Here is a 15,135-nt window from a genome sequence, read left to right on the forward strand (position 1 = left end):
GAGACAACACCACATCACTCGGGGACACCACCACATCACTCGGGGACACCGCCACATCACTCAGGGGCACCACCACATCACTCAGGGACAACACCACATCACTCGGGGACACCACCACATCACTCGGGGACACCACCACATCACTCAGGGACACCACCACATCCCTTGGGGACACCACCACATCACTCTGGGACACCTCCACATCACTCTGGGACACCACCACATCACTCATGAACACCAACACATCACTCAGGAACACCACTCAAGGGCACCACCACATCACTCAGGGACACCACCGCATCACTCAGGGACACCACAACATCACTCAGGGACCCACTCAGGGGCACCACCACATCACTCAGGGACAACACCGCATCACTCAGGGACACCACCACATCACTCAGGAACACCAGCACATCACTCAGGGACCCCACCACATCACTAATGGACACCACCACATCACTCAGGAACACCACTCAGGGGCACCACCACATCACTCTGGGACACCACCACATCACTCAGGGGCACCTACACATCACTCAGGAACACCAGCATATCACTCAGGGACACCACCACATCACTCAGGGACACCACCACATCACTTTGGGACACCACCACTTCACTCGAGGACACCACCACATAACTCTGGGACACCACCACATCACTCTGGGACCCCACCACATCACTCAGGAACACCACCACATCACTCGGGAACACCACCACGTCACTCAGGGGCACCACCACGTCACTCAGGGACACCACCACATCACTCAGTGGCACCACCCCATCACTCAGGGACACCACCACATTATTCAGGGACAACACCACATTACTCAGGGACAACACCACATCACTCAGGGACACCACCACATCACTCAGGGACACCACCACATCACTCGGGGACACCACCACATCACTCAGGGACACCACCCCATCACTCAGGGACACCACCACATCACCCAGGGACACCACCACATCACTCGGGGACACCACCACATCACTCTGGGACACCACCACATCACTCAGGGACACCACCACATCACTTTGGGACACCACCACATCACTCGAGGACAACACCACATCACTCTGGGACCCCGCCACATCACTCAGGAACACCACCACATCACTCGGGAACACCACCACGTCACTCAGGAACAACACCACATCACTCAGGGACACCACCACATCAGGACACCACCATATCACTCAGGGGCACAACCACACCACTCAGGGACACCACCACATCACTCAGGGACACCACCACATTACTTAGGAACACCACCACTTCACTCAGGGACACCACCACATCACTCAGGGACACCACCACATCACTCAGGGACACCACCACATCACTCAGGGGCACCACCACATCACTCAGAGGCACCCCTCAGGGGCACCACCACATCACTCAGGGACACCACCACATCACTCAGGAACACCACCACATCCCTCAGGGACATCACCACATCACTCGGGGACACCACCACATCACTCGGGGACACCACCACATCACTCGGAAACACCACCACATCACTCATGAACAGCACTCAGGGGCACCACCACATCACTCAGGGACACCACCGCATCACTCCGGGACACTACACACCTCACTAAGGGGCACCACCCAGGGGCACCACCACATCACTCAGGGGCACCACCACATCACTCAGAGGCACCACTCAGGGGCACCACCACATCACTCAGGGACACCACCACATCACTCAGGGACACCACCACATCGCTCAGGAACACCACCACATCCCTCAGGGACACCACCACATCACTCGGGGACACCACCACATCACTCGGGGACACCACCACATCACTCAGAAACACCACCACATCACTCAGGAACAGCACTCAGGGGCACCACCACATCACTCAGGGACACCACCGCATCACTCAGAGACACCACACACCTCTCTCAAGGGCACCACCCAGGGGCACCACCACATCACATGGGACACCACCGCATCACTCAGGGACACCACCACATCACTCAGGAACACCACCACATCACTCAGGAACACCACCACATCACTCAGGGGCACCACCACATCACTCGAGAACACCACCACATCACTCAGGGACACCACCACATCACTCAGGGACACCACCACATCACTCGGGGCCACCACCACATCACTCTGGGCCACCACCACATCACTCAGGGACACCACCACATCACTCCGACACACCGCCACATCACTCGGGGACCCCACCACATCACTCAGGGACATCACCACATCACTCAGGGGCACCACCACATCACTCAGAGACAACACCACATCACTCGGGGACACCACCACATCACTCGGGGACACCGCCACATCACTCAGGGGCACCACCACATCACTCAGGGACAACACCACATCACTCGGGGACACCACCACATCACTCGGGGACACCACCACATCACTCAGGGACACCACCACATCCCTTGGGGACACCACCACATCACTCTGGGACACCTCCACATCACTCTGGGACACCACCACATCACTCATGAACACCAACACATCACTCAGGAACACCACTCAAGGGCACCACCACATCACTCAGGGACACCACCGCATCACTCAGGGACACCACAACATCACTCAGGGACCCACTCAGGGGCACCACCACATCACTCAGGGACACCACCGCATCACTCAGGGACACCACCACATCACTCAGGAACACCAGCACATCACTCAGGGACCCCACCACATCACTAATGGACACTACCACATCACTCAGGAACACCACTCAGGGGCACCACCACATCACTCTGGGACACCACCACATCACTCAGGGGCACCTACACATCACTCAGGAACACCAGCACATCACTCAGGGACACCACCACATCACTCAGGGACACCACCACATCACTTTGGGACACTACCACTTCACTCGAGGACACCACCACATAACTCTGGGACACCACCACATCACTCTGGGACCCCACCACATCACTCAGGAACACCACCACATCACTCGGGAACACCACCACGTCACTCAGGGGCACCACCACGTCACTCAGGGACACCACCACATCACTCAGGGGCACCACCCCATCACTCAGGGACACCACCACATTATTCAGGGACACCACCACATCACTCGAGACCACCACCACATCACTCAGGGACACCACCACATCACTCAGGGACACCACCACATCACTCGGGGCCACCACCACATCACTCTGGGCCACCACCACATCACTCAGGGACACCACCACATCACTCCGACACACCGCCACATCACTCGGGGACCCCACCACATCACTCAGGGACATCACCACATCACTCAGGGGCACCACCACATCACTCAGAGACAACACCACATCACTCGGGGACACCACCACATCACTCGGGGACACCGCCACATCACTCAGGGGCACCACCACATCACTCAGGGACAACACCACATCACTCGGGGACACCACCACATCACTCGGGGACACCACCACATCACTCAGGGACACCACCACATCCCTTGGGGACACCACCACATCACTCTGGGACACCTCCACATCACTCTGGGACACCACCACATCACTCATGAACACCAACACATCACTCAGGAACACCACTCAAGGGCACCACCACATCACTCAGGGACACCACCGCATCACTCAGGGACACCACAACATCACTCAGGGACCCACTCAGGGGCACCACCACATCACTCAGGGACACCACCGCATCACTCAGGGACACCACCACATCACTCAGGAACACCAGCACATCACTCAGGGACCCCACCACATCACTAATGGACACTACCACATCACTCAGGAACACCACTCAGGGGCACCACCACATCACTCTGGGACACCACCACATCACTCAGGGGCACCTACACATCACTCAGGAACACCAGCACATCACTCAGGGACACCACCACATCACTCAGGGACACCACCACATCACTTTGGGACACTACCACTTCACTCGAGGACACCACCACATAACTCTGGGACACCACCACATCACTCTGGGACCCCACCACATCACTCAGGAACACCACCACATCACTCGGGAACACCACCACGTCACTCAGGGGCACCACCACGTCACTCAGGGACACCACCACATCACTCAGGGGCACCACCACATCACTCAGGAACACCAGCACATCACTCAGGGACCCCACCACATCACTAATGGACACTACCACATCACTCAGGAACACCACTCAGGGGCACCACCACATCACTCTGGGACACCACCACATCACTCAGGAACACCACCACATCACTCGGGAACACCACCACGTCACTCAGGGGCACCACCACGTCACTCAGGGACACCACCGCATCACTCAGGGACACCACCACATTATTCAGGGACAACACCACATTACTCAGGGACAACACCACATCACTCAGGGACACCACCACATCACTCAGGGACACCACCACATCACTCGGGGACACCACCACATCACTCAGGGACACCTAGGAGAAGTGTGGCTCAGGGGTTAGAGGCGGCAGACCCGGAAGCTGAGATCGGTCCTGGACCAGGGTTCAATTCCCCGCCTCGGCGGGTCTTGGGCTAAAAAATTCCACGGACTCGATAATTCTCGTTCCGGTGCCTACTCGACTCACGGGTTCACACTCTGCGACTCTGGGCAATAGCTTGCTTAATCTCCACTACGGCCCCTCGCGGCGGGATGCCTGACTTTCACCTTGTGGATACCCTGCTGGGGTTATCTCACAGGGGAATACCAGGACGGGTTCCCAAGGCAAGCGCCTTGATGCCTTCGGGTGATACGTGCGCTATATAAATCGCAATACATTTACATTTACACCACCCCATCACTCAGGGACACCACCACATCACCCAGGGACACCACCACATCACTCGGGGACACCACCACATCACTCTGGGACACCACCACATCACTCAGGGACACCACCACATCACTTTGGGACACCACCACATCACTCGAGGACAATACCACATCACTCTGGGACCCCACCACATCACTCAGGAACACCACCACATCACTCGGGAACACCACCACGTCACTCAGGAACAACACCACATCACTCAGGGACACCACCACATCAGGACACCACCATATAACTCAGGGGCACAACCACACCACTCAGGGACACCACCACATCACTCAGGGACACCACCACATTACTCAGGAACACCACCACTTCACTCAGGGACACCACCACATCACTCAGGGACACCACCACATCACTCAGGGACACCACCACATCACTCAGGGGCACCACCACATCACTCAGAGGCACCCCTCAGGGGCACCACCACATCACTCAGGGACACCACCACATCACTCAGGAACACCACCACATCCCTCAGGGACACCACCACATCACTCGGGGACACCACCACATCACTCGGGGACACCACCACATCACTCGGAAACACCACCACATCACTCAGGGACACCACCACATCACTCCGACACACCGCCACATCACTCGGGGACCTCACCACATCACTCAGGGACATCACCACATCACTCAGGGGCACCACCACATCACTCAGGGACACCACCACATCACTCGGGGACACCACCACATCACTCAGGGGCACCACCACATCACTCAGGGACACCACCACATCACTCATGAACACCACCACATCACTCAGGAACACCACTCAAGGGCACCACCACATCACTCAGGGACACCACCGCATCACTCAGGGACACCACAACATCACTCAGGGACCCACTCAAGGGCACCACCACATCACTCAGGGACACCACCGCATCACTCAGGGACACCACCACATCACTCAGGAACACCAGCACATCACTCAGGGACCCCACCACATCACTAATGGACACCACCACATCACTCAGGAACACCACTCAGGGGCACCACCACATCACTCTGGGACACCACCACATCACTCAGGGGCACCAACACATCACTCAGGAACACCAGCACATCACTCAGGGACACCACCACATCACTCAGGGACACCACCACATCACTTTGGGACACCACCACATCACTCGAGGACACCACCACATCACTCTGGGACACCACCACATCACTCTGGGACCCCACCACATCACTCAGGAACACCACCACATCACTCGGGAACACCACCACGTCACTCAGGGGCACCACCACATCAGTCAGGGACACCACCACATCACTCAGGGGCACCACCCCATCACTCAGGGACACCACCACATTATTCAGGGACAACACCACATTACTCAGGAACACCACCACATCACTCAGGGACACCACCACATCACTCAGGGACACCACCACATCACTCTGGGACCCCACCACATCACTCAGGAACACCACCACATCACTCGGGAACACCACCACGTCATTCAGGGGCACCACCACATCACTCAGGGACACCACCACATCACTCAGGAACACCACCACATCACTCAGGAACACCACCACATCACTCAGGGACACCACCACATCACTCGAGAACACCACCACATCACTCAGGGACACCACCACACCCCTCAGGGACACCACCACATCACTCGGGCCACCACCACATCACTCGGGGCCACCACCACATCACTCACGGACACCACCACATCACTCCGACACACCGCCACATCACTCGGGGACCCCACCACATCACTCAGGGACATCACCACATCACTCAGGGGCACCACCACATCACTCAGGAACACCATCACATCACTCAGGAACACCACCACATCACTCAGGGACACCACCACATCACTCGAGAACACCACCACATCACTCAGGGACACCACCACATCACTCAGGGACACCACCACATCACTCGGGCCACCACCACATCAATCGGGGCCACCACCACATCACTCAGGGACACCACCACATCACTCCGACACACCGCCACATCACTCGGGGACCCCACCACATCACTCAGGGACATCACCACATCACTCAGGGGCACCACCACATCAGGACACCACCATATCACTCAGGGGCACAACCACACCACTCAGGGACACCACCACATCACTCAGGGACACCACCACATTACTCAGGAACACCACCACTTCACTCAGGGACACCACAACATCACTCAGGGACACCACCACATCACTCAGGGACACCACCACATCACTCAGGGGCACCACCACATCACTCAGAGGCACCACTCAGGGGCACCACCACATCACTCAGGGACACCACCACATCACTCAGGGACACCACCACATCACTCAGGAACACCACCACATCCCTCAGGGACACCACCACATCACTCGGGGACACCAACACATCACTCGGGGACACCACCACATCACTCGGAAACACCACCACATCACTCAGGAACAGCACTCAGGGGCACCACCACATCACTCAGGGACACCACCGCATCACTCCGGGACACCACACACCTCACTAAGGGGCACCACCCAGGGGCACCATCACATCACTCAGGGACACCACCGCATCACTCAGGGACACCACCACATCACTCAGGAACACCACCACATCACTCAGGAACACCACCACATCACTCAGGGACACCACCACATCACTCGATAACACCACCACATCACTCAGGGACACCACCACATCACTCAGGGACACCACCACATCACTCGGGGCCACCACCACATCACTCGGGGCCACCACCACATCACTCAGGGACACCACCACATCACTCCGACACACCGCCACATCACTCGGGGACCTCACCACATCACTCAGGGACATCACCACATCACTCAGGGGCACCACCACATCACTCAGGGACAACACCACTTCACTCGGGGACACCACCACATCACTCGGGGACACCACCACATCACTCAGGGGCACCACCACATCACTCAGGGACACCACCACATCACTCATGAACACCACCACATCACTCAGGAACACCACTCAAGGGCACCACCACATCACTCAGGGACACCACCGCATCTCTCAGGGACACCACAACATCACTCAGGGACCCACTCAGGGGCACCACCGCATCACTCAGGGACACCACCACATCACTCAGGAACACCAGCACATCACTCAGGGACCCCACCACATCACTAATGGACACCACCACATCACTCAGGAACACCACTCAGGGGCACCACCACATCACTCTGGGACACCACCACATCACTCAGGGGCACCAACACATCACTCAGGAACACCAGCACATCACTCAGGGACACCACCACATCACTCAGGGACACCACCACATCACTTTGGGACACCACCACATCACTCGAGGACACCACCACATCACTCTGGGACACCACCACATCACTCTGGGACCCCACCACATCACTCAGGAACACCACCACATCACTCGGGACCACCACCACGTCACTCAGGGGCACCACCACATCACTCAGGGACACCACCACATCACTCAGGGGCACCGCCCCATCACTCAGGGACACCACCACATTATTCAGGGACAACACCACATTACTCAGGAACACCACCACATCACTCAGGGACACCACCACATCAATCAGGGACACCACCACATCAGTCGGGGACACCACCACATCACTCAGGGACACCACCCCATCACTCGGGGACACCACCACATCACCCAGGGACACCACCACATCACTCGGGGACACCACCACATCACTCAGGGACACCACCACATCACTCAGGGACACCACCACATCACTTTGGGACACCACCACATCACTCTAGGACACCACCACATCACTCTGGGACCCCACCACATCACTCAGGAACACCACCACATCACTCGGGAACACCACCACGTCACTCAGGAACAACACCACATCACTCAGGGACACCACCACATCAGGACACCACCATATCACTCAGGGGCACAACCACACCACTCAGGGACACCACCACATCACTCAGGGACACCACCACATTACTCAAGAACACCACCACTTCACTCAGGGACACCACCACATCACTCAGGGACACCACCACATCACTCAGGGACACCACCACATCACTCAGGGGCACCACCACATCACTCAGAGGCACCACTCAGGGGCACCACCACATCACTCAGGGACACCACCACATCACTCAGGGACACCACCACATCACTCAGGAACACCACCACATCCCTCAGGGACACCACCACATCACTCGGGGACACCACCACATCACTCGGGGACACCACCACATCACTCGGAAACACCACCACATCACTCAGGAACAGCACTCAGGGGCACCACCACATCACTCAGGGACACCACCGCATCATTCCGGGACACCACACACCTCACTCAGGGGCACCACCCAGTGGCACCACCACATCACTCAGGGACACCACCGCATCACTCAGGGACACCACCACATCAGGACACCACCATATCACTCAGGGGCACAACCACACCACTCAGGGACACCACCACATCACTCAGGGACACCACCACATCACTCAGGGACACCACCACATCACTCAGGGACACCACCACATCACTCAGGGGCACCACCACATCACTCGGAGGCACCACTCAGGGGCACCACCACATCACTCAGGGACACCACCACATCACTCAGGGACACCACCACATCACTCAGGAACACCACCACATCCCTCAGGGACACCACCACATCACTCGGGGACACCACCACATCACTCGGGGACACCACCACATCACTCGGAAACACCACCACATCACTCAGGAACAGCACTCAGGGGCACCACCACATCACTCAGGGACACCACCGCATCACTCCGGGACACCACACACCTCACTCAGGGGCACCACCCAGTGGCACCACCACATCACTCAGGGACACCACCGCATCACTCAGGGACACCACCACATCACTCAGGAACATCACCACATCACTCAGGAACACCACCACATCACTCAGGGACACCACCACATCACTCGAGAACACCACCACATCACTCAGGGACACCACCACATCACTCAGGGACACCACCACATCACTCGGGCCACCACCACATCACTCGGGGCCACCACCACATCACTCAGGGACACCACCACATCACTCCGACACACCGCCACATCACTCGGGGACCCCACCACATCACTCGGGGACATCACCACATCACTCAGGGGCACCACCACATCACTCAGGAACACCATCACATCACTCAGGAACACCACCACATCACTCAGGGACACCACCACATCACTCGAGAACACCACCACATCACTCGGGGACACCACCACATCACTCAGGGACAACACCACATCACTCGGGCCACCACCACATCGCTCGGGGCCACCACCACATCACTCAGGGACACCACCACATCACTCCGACACACCGCCACATCACTCGGGGACCCCACCACATCACTCAGGGACATCACCACATCACTCAGGGGCACCACCACATCACTCAGGGACAACACCACATCACTCGGGGACACCACCACATCACTCGGGGACACCACCACATCACTTAGGGGCACCACCACATCACTCAGGGACAACACCACATCACTCGGGGACACCACCACATCACTCGGGGACACCACCACATCACTCAGGGACACCACCACATCACTCTGGGACACCTCCACATCACTCTGGGACACCACCACATCCCTCATGAACACCACCACATCACCCAGGAACACCACTCAAGGGCACCACCACATCACTCAGGGACTCCACAACATCACTCAGGGACCCACTCAGGGGCACCACCACATCACTCAGGGACACCACCGCATCACTCAGGGACACCACCACATCACTCAGGAACACCAGCACATCACTCAGGGACCCCACCACATCACTAATGGACACCACCACATCACTCAGGAACACCACTTCGTCAAAATATCACTAAAATACGGATAAAATCCTGTGGAGTGGTGTGTTTTGCAGAAATCAAACTCGGCGCAGCTTGTTAGCCGGATTAGCCTGAAGAGCGAAAGTAAGGCTTATTAAACCTGGACAGTTCTGTCTTAACATTGCTGAATATTATCTAAAAACTGGTAAATCTCGTGGAGTGTTAAAGGAACAGAGAGGGTCAGTGAGGTCACACTTGGGTTTGATGTCAGCTATGACTAGATTTCTGTTAAACTCCTTAACTCCTTAAAGGGGTAGCTGTTTTCGGAGTGAAAGAAGGAAAAAAAAGGGGGGAAAAAAGAAATACAAAAAGACTTTGTTGGTGTTTTTTTTTTTTTTTTTGCAAGTCTCAGCATTATCCCGTGTGAACTTGAACATTTAGGTGCTGTCAGGTGCTCTCAGCATGGGTAAAATGCTAAATGCACGCAAAGCTAAGCTACGCCGGCAGCAAGAGAAAGAGGCTGAGGCTATGGCTAAATCAACAGAGGGAGAAAATACAAGGGAGGCGGATTCAGTGCAGTCATCCGATGGCTCGGAGACGGAGGATCAAGTATCAGAAGAACGGGTTAAGTTGAGTAAGGGGGACAATGCTACCGGGATCCTTAACGGAGATAAGCCTGACTTTCTTTCCTCCCCGCAGCCCCCCCAAAAACCACTACAAACACAGCTACCTCCTCCTCCTCCTAAACAATTTCCTCTGTTTGAGAAAAAATCTCTCCCTCCAATGCAGACTAACTTGACGCTGGGATCCGTCATTGTTGCGGCAACAATTCAGAACCCTGCAGTTAGTTTAAAGGATTGTAGTATAGATCTGAGCACCTCTATGAATTCAGCCCCTGCACAATTGGATGCAGCAGCAACATCCCCTTCTGTTTCTGTTTCTGTTTCGACTCCCCCTTCTGATTCATTACAATATACAGCTGGAATATTGCACTCTGGGGCTTCAGGCGGAAAGAACCTTATCAATACAATGTTCCAATCGACATCTATATCAGATAAAAATCTGTTACAGGAGACAGCAGGCTCTTCTGCTCCGTTATTAGAGATGGATACAGAAACTGAAGGAGAAATGAAGATGTCCGTAAAAGACATGCTTAACTTAATCCTTGATGAGTTAAGGGAGATAAAAAGATCACAAACTGAGGAACTGTCTTCAATCCATCAGAGGCTAAACAAAATGGATAAAATTGAAGAGCTAGTGTCCACATTTCCTGCTCGTTTATCGGAGGCAGAGGAAAGGATTTCCTCACTGGAGGATCAAATGGTTGCAGTTAAGAAGGAATCTGGAGATACACTCAAAACCTCTAGGGCTCTGGAGAATAAGTTGGATGATTTGGAGAACTACAATAGACGATCAAACTTACGTATGGTGGGGGTCCCGGAAGGAATTGAGGGGTCAGATATGCTTCAGTGGGTCTCATCTTTTCTCCAACAAGGGGTGATCCCGGAGTTTAAAGGGGATTTGACCATCACCAGAGCGCACCGAGTTCCAGCGTATCTCCCCTCAAACTCCACGCTTCCTCGTACAATTCTTATACATTTTGCAGATGTTAGAGTAAAGGAGAAAATCCTATCCAGAGCAATTCGCCAGCGACAGTTTCCGGTGAATGCTACTGTGAAATGCCGGATTTTCTCCGATATGTCTGCAGTGGCAGCAAGACGCAGGAAGGAATTTGTTAAACTGCTACATCTTTTCAAAGCCCATGGGGCTCAAGCAATGATTGCTCAGCAATCTAAATTAAGGGTGCTCTTTAAAGGCAAATTCTATATGCTTTCGAATGTTGAGGCTGCACAGGAGCTTTTACATGGAATGCAAAATGGCTAGGCTGGGACACAAAACTGAATTCCTGTACGTGACTTTCATTTAGTTGTTAGCTTTTCCATCGCTTGATTTATTGTTAACATTTTTGTGGGATGGGGGGGTAGGACAGGGCAGGAAGGTTGAAGGGGTGTAACAACACGACACCTCCATTGGAAGGGAGAGGTTCCTGTGACACGCGTGGGAGGAGGGAGGTAGAGCGAGGAGGGTGTCACAGGTGGAGGAGGGTGGGGAGGGGGGGCTTTATGGAAAAAATACAGTTCTTGGCAGAATTTTGTTTTGATTTAGTATGTTTGTTTAGGATAAAAGCTGATCTGGCTCTGCATTTTGAACACGGTGTAGCTTTGAAGCATGAGATGCATGGAGGGAGTATTCACAGTTTCATTTTGACCAAATTTCACAAGAATGGATAAAATGGTATTAATGGCTAAAAAATGTATAAAAATGGTATCATTTAACGTGAACGGTCTTAATAATAAAAGTAAAATGCGGGCAATAGAGAAGTGGGTCTTGACGGAAAATCCCGAAGTCATTTTTCTTCAAGAGACACACATCCCTCTTTCAAAAGCTGATAACTTTTCAATGTTTAGAGGTTGGGCCTCGTTTAGGGGGTTCTCATTCTTTTCAGAGTCACAGAGGGGAGTTGCGCTCTTTATCAATAAGCATAAGGAGATAGAGATCTTGCAATCCAAAGCAGGGAGTCGGGGTCGTTGGTGCTGGGTAACTTGTAAATTTAAGAACAGGCTTTCCCCCATCACATTCGTAAGCTTTTATGCCCCACTTACTGATAATCCCGAAATATACGAGGAAATGTTTCAATCTCTGTTGACGGTTGGAGGGGATATTGTGATTGGGGGAGATTTCAATATTCTAATGGACCCTAGTCTAGATTCTAGTACGGGCGATAAAAAACAATCAAAACCTAGAGCGCTTAAGGCAATATCTAATAATATTAAGACTCTAGATCTTGTAGATCCGTGGAGATCTTCAAATCTCCGTAAATTAGAGTATTCTTGCTGGTCGGGAAGACATAGGTCATTTTCACGCACTGATTTTTTTCTGATCTCTTCGAACTTCAAGAATAGTCATCAGAGATTCTTACACAATGGCTTCTCAGACCATGCAATGTTAATTTTAGAATTTTTGCTTGAGGAGAATACCAAGGCTGTAAAGCGTTGGGTCTTTAATAATTCGTACTTGACCGATGCAACCTGGATGACCCTCCTGAAAAATGAAATTGATGATTTTATTGAGCGAAATTTGGGGACCGCCCCTATCCATGTGGTATGGGACTCCCTTAAGGCATTTATACGGGGGGTCGCGATTGGGAGGGATGTGCAGGAGTCAGCTGCCTTCATGGATAAAAAGAACTCACTACAGCAGAATATTCAGGACCTGGTGGAGCAAATGTATCATAACCCATCGGTTACGGTACATAATCAATTAAATGATGCAAAACATGAGCTGAGTCTACACTATTATGAGAAAAGTGAAGAAATCTTTTGTAGACAAGCCCAAAGAATGTATGAGCATAGCAATTTTATGGGGAAATTCCTGGCATGGCAGGTTAAAGAACAAGCGGCTGCGAACCTAATTAGATCTCTTAAATCCCCAACTAGCGATACTGTTACCTCAGAGGCGGCTGAGATTGGACAGATTATGTTGTCTCATTATCAGGAAATTTATACCTCACATCATATTACGGATCAAAATAGATTAAACAATTTTTTAGTTAAGCATAATTTACCTTCTCTCTCTCATTTGGATCAAGAGGTGATGGCATCGGCGTTTTCGACCGAGGAATTAGAGGCTGTAGTAAAAAGCCTGCCACATGGCAAGGCATGTGGTCCAGATGGGCTGCCTGCAGAATTTTTTGTAATATGTTTTTCATCCATTTCTAAATTACTACTTTTACTGTCTAATACTATGTTGGAAGGCAACCCAATCCCATCTTCATTTTTTGATGGGACTGTGGTTAGTTTTCTAAAAAAGGGAAGGATGCAAACGACCCCAACTCTTATAGACCCATTACTTTGTTAAATGCAGACTATAAAATCATCACTAAGTTACTTTCATTACGCTTTAACCATATTTCTCCGCAACTGATACATTCAGATCAAAATGGTTTCATTGCTGGCAGGCAACTGATCACCAACACTCATTATTTGGTGGAGGCTTTAGATTTTTTTGAAACACGCAAGGTGCCGGCTTTAGTTTTTCTTTTGGATGCAGAAAAGGCTTTTGATTTGGTGGTATGGGACACTCTTTTTTTTATTTTGGAATTTTTTGGAATCCCCTCAAAAATTATAACTCTTGTTAAAAATCTTTATCAAGGATCGAAAGCCAATGTACTTATTAATAAATCAATGGTGGGCTCAATTTCAGTTCAAAGAGGGACAAGACAGGGATGTCCTCTATCCCCGGTTCTTTTTGCCTTTTTCATAGAACCGTTGGCTGCTGCAATCAGGAACTCTATTGACATTTTACCCCCTATGGCCTCTATGGATAAAATTAAACTATAAGCAGACGACATAATGCTTCTCCTCAAACCTGAGATGCATTCGCAA

The sequence above is a fragment of the Lissotriton helveticus genome, chromosome 2_2 (genome assembly GCF_964261635.1).
Source record: "Lissotriton helveticus chromosome 2_2, aLisHel1.1, whole genome shotgun sequence".
NCBI classification, from domain to species: Eukaryota; Metazoa; Chordata; class Amphibia; order Caudata; family Salamandridae; genus Lissotriton; species Lissotriton helveticus.